The sequence below is a fragment of the Phascolarctos cinereus genome, unplaced genomic scaffold (genome assembly GCF_003287225.1).
Source record: "Phascolarctos cinereus isolate Bilbo 61053 unplaced genomic scaffold, phaCin_HiC Scaffold_5;HRSCAF=322, whole genome shotgun sequence".
Taxonomy (NCBI): Eukaryota; Metazoa; Chordata; class Mammalia; order Diprotodontia; family Phascolarctidae; genus Phascolarctos; species Phascolarctos cinereus.
Genome location: NW_027555958.1, coordinates 249,353,120 through 249,357,144, shown reverse-complemented (window position 1 = coordinate 249,357,144; position 4,025 = coordinate 249,353,120). Strand labels below are relative to the sequence as shown.

Here is a 4,025-nt window from a genome sequence, read left to right as displayed (position 1 = left end):
TTTCCAGAAGCACAGACTTCAGATGCTTAACACTCCAGTGAGCTATACCATAATAATTGTTAGAACTTTCCTGGCCACCGACTTAACCACTCACTACTACACCATCAATTCAATACCAACTTGGACTGCCCTGATTTCACTACCCTGCTAATGTTCTGGGATTCAGAGGCTTCATCCCAAGGATGTATGGGAGACACAGGGTGCAGTAGTGCATTCTCTGCTGGTTAAACTTGGCAACTACAAACATGGAAGCACCCCAACATACTCAAAGCAAAACGTTCTCTGAATTTTTCAACTATCTTCTCAACTGAAAAATACTTCCGTCACATATTTTAATGCATCCTCATCCTCTTCATCTTCTGAGTTCTTCTTGTGGCCAGAGGCTGAATACTCCTGCTTGATTGAGGGACTTGTCCAAAGGGCATCATTCATGTCCTCCTCTCCATCACTACTGCTGTCAGAAGCCCAGGGGGACTCAGGTTATGTGGTTTGGGCCTCATCAGTTCCCAGCAGCAATGTGTGCTTTAAAGGTTTTTCCTGTTTATGGCACTCAACCAGGATATCCAGAGCAACATCCACCAATTCAGCTTCATTCATGAAGTACACAATTCATGTAGGGGAAGACTCGATGATGCATCTGATGACTGCACTGTGGTTTTTTTCCTCTTGGTTGGCCTCCATATTTGCACTGATTTCCTCTCAGCCACCTGGGATGTCATCCATGGAGGAAGGTCTCTCTTTTTACTCTTAGGCCATCATTTGCCATCTTTGCAGACTCCCAGGCAGAGTGCTGAGGACCCAGGCAGTGTCATAGGTGGTGGCCTTGCTGTTCCAAGATAGCCAAAACCAACCACCATCGTGGGCTTGGGGCCCTAGTTCAAATCCACACCTTCTCCATCTCCAGGCTCTGAGTCTTTGCTCAGCATCCAAATTCTTTTTTTTAAAATTAATTTATTTTGAATGATCAACAATCATTTCCATAAGCTTTTGAATTTTAAAATTTTCTCACCCTCCCTCCCCACCTCCCTCCCCAAGAAGGCACACAATCTGATATAGGCTATACATATACATTCCTATTAAACATATTTTCACAGTAGTGATGTTGTAAGTAAGAATTAGAACCAATAGGAGGAACCACCAGAAAGAAGAAACAAAATACAACAGAAGAAAAAAATAGCAAACAATATGCTTCGATCTACATTCTAACTCCATAGTCCTTTCTTCTTTGTGGATAGCATTTTCCATCACCAGGCCTTTGGAGATGTCTTAGATCCTTGTATTTCAGCATCCAAATTCTTAAATCAGAAGGTAATGGAGATACAGAAGAAATAGACAGCAAAATTATCTTAATGGAGGATCTCAACTTCTGCCTCTCAGAACTAGATAAATCTAACCATACACAAAAAAATTAAAAAACAAGAAAGAAGTTTTGGAGATGAATAGAATTTTAGAAAACTTAAATATGATTGACCTCTGAAGAAAACTAAATGGAGACAGAAAGGACTATACCTTTTTTCTTGGCAGTACATTGCACCTACACAACAACTGACCATGTACTAGGGAATAAAAACCTCACGATCCCAGAATGAGTGGGTCAAACAACAAATTATAGAAACAATAATTTCATCCAAGAGAATGACAATAATGATATAACATACCAAAACTTAGGGGAAGTTTTATATCTCTAAATGCTTGCATCAATAAAATAGAGAAAGAGGAGATCAATGAATTTGGCATGCAACTAAAAAAGCTAGAAATAGAACAAATTAAAAATCCCCAATTAAATACCAAATTAGAAATTCTAAAATCAAAGGAGAGATTAATAAAATTGAAATGAAGAAAACTATTGAACTAATAAAACCAAGAGCTGGTGAAAGAGATGGTTGGATGTGTGTGTGTGTGTGTGTGTGTGTGTGTGAAAAACAATAACTATAAAATAGACAAATCTTTGGTTAATTTGATTTAAAAAAAAGAAATAAGAAAACCAAATTACCAGTATCAAAAATGCCAAGGGTGAATTCATTATCAATGAAGAGGAATTCAAAAAGATAATTAGGAGTTATTTTGCCCAACTGTATACCAATAAATTTGACAATCTTAGTGAAATGGAGGAATATTTACAAAAATATAAATTGCCCAGATTAATAGAAGAGGAAATAAGGTACTTAAATAACTCTATTTCAGAAAAATAAATTGAACAAGCCATCAATGTAATCTCTAATAAAAAATCTCCAGTTCCAGATAGATTTACAAGTGAATTCTATCAAACATTTAAAGAACGACTAATTCCAATACTATATAAACCACATGGCAAAATAGGTGAAAAGGAGTCCTACCAAATTCTTTCTATGCTACAAACATGGTGCTGATATCTAAGCTGGGAAGATCTAAAACAGAGAAAGAAAATTATAGGCTAACACTCATTCCTGTCAAAAACATTAGACAGCACAGGAATAAGTGGAGTCTTCCTTAAAATGTAAAGTAGCATCTATCTACAATCATCAATAAATGTTGTACATAATGGACATAAGCTAGAAGCATTTTTAATAAGATGAGGCTTGAAACAAGAATAACAATTATCACTGCAGTTATTCAAAATGATACTTAGAAACCTTAGCTTTTTCAATAAGAGAAGAAAAAAATTGAAGGAAGTAGAATAGGCTAAGAAGAAACAAAGCTATCACTCTTTTCAGTGATATGATGATATACTTAGAGAATCCTAGAGAATTAAGTAAAAAACTATTTTAAATAATAAACAAATTCAGCAAAGTTGCAGGATATAAAATAAACCGACATAAATCATTGAAATTTCTATATATTGCTAACAAAGCCCAACAGCAAGAGATAGAAAGAGAAATTCCATTTAAAGTTACTGTTGACATTATAAAATACTTGGGAGTCTACCTGCTAAGACAAACCAAGGAACTATATGAACACAATTACACAATTACAAAACACTTTTTACACAAATGAAGTCATCTAAATAATTTTTAAAATCTGTTGCTCATTGGTAGACCAAGCTAATATAATAAAAATGACAATTCTACTTAAATTAATTTACTTATTCAGTGCCATACCAATTAAACTACCAAAATTATTTTATAGAGCTAGGAAAAAAAAATAACAAAATTCATCTGGAAAAACAAAAGGTCCACAATATCAAAGAAATTAATGAAAAGAAATGCAAGAGAAGGTGGCCTAGCCATACTAGGTCTTAAATGACATTATAAAGCAGCAATCATCAAAACTACTTGATACTGGCTAAGAAATAGAGTGCTGGATTAGTAAAATAGGTTGGGTACACAAGACATGGTAGTCAGTGACTATTGTAATCAATTGTTTGATAAACTGAAAGACCCTAGCTTCTGGGATAAGAACTTACTATTTAACAAAAACTGTTATGAAAACTGTAAAATACTATGGCAGAAATCAGACGTAGACCAATACCTTACACTGTATACCCAGATAAAGTCAAAATGGGTACACAATTTAGATATAAGGGCTGATACTATAAGCAAACTAAGAGAGCAAGGAATAGTTTATCTGTCAGATTTATGAAGAACAGAAGAATTTATGACCAAACAAGAGACAGATAATATTATGAAATGCAAAATGGATTATTTTGATTACATTAAATTGAAAAGTTTTTGCACAAATAAAGCCAATGCAACCAAGATTACAAGATAAGCAGAAATCTGGGAAACAATTTTTATAACCAGCATCTCTGATAAAAGCTTCATTTCTAAAATATAGAGAGAACTGAGTTCTCAAGAATACAAGTCTTTCCCCAATTGATAAATGGTTAAAGGATATAAATAGGTAGTTTTCAGGTGAAGAAATTAAATCTGTCTTTAGTCATATTAAAAAATGCTCTAAATCACTATTGATTAAAGAAACGAAATCAAAACAACTGTGATGCACCACATCACACATATCAGATTGGCTAACATGACAAAACAGGAAAATGATAAATGCTGGAAAAGATGTGGGATAATTAGAACATTAATAGTGGAGTTGTGAACTGA

At 34.2% G+C, this 4,025-nt stretch overlaps 1 pseudogene; it reads right to left on the bottom strand.

Moving 5' to 3' along the window:
- Positions 1–303: 303 nt before the first annotated feature.
- Positions 304–597, bottom strand: LOC110202610 (cell cycle regulator of non-homologous end joining-like; annotated as a pseudogene).
- Between the last annotated feature and the right edge of the window lie 3,428 nt (positions 598–4,025).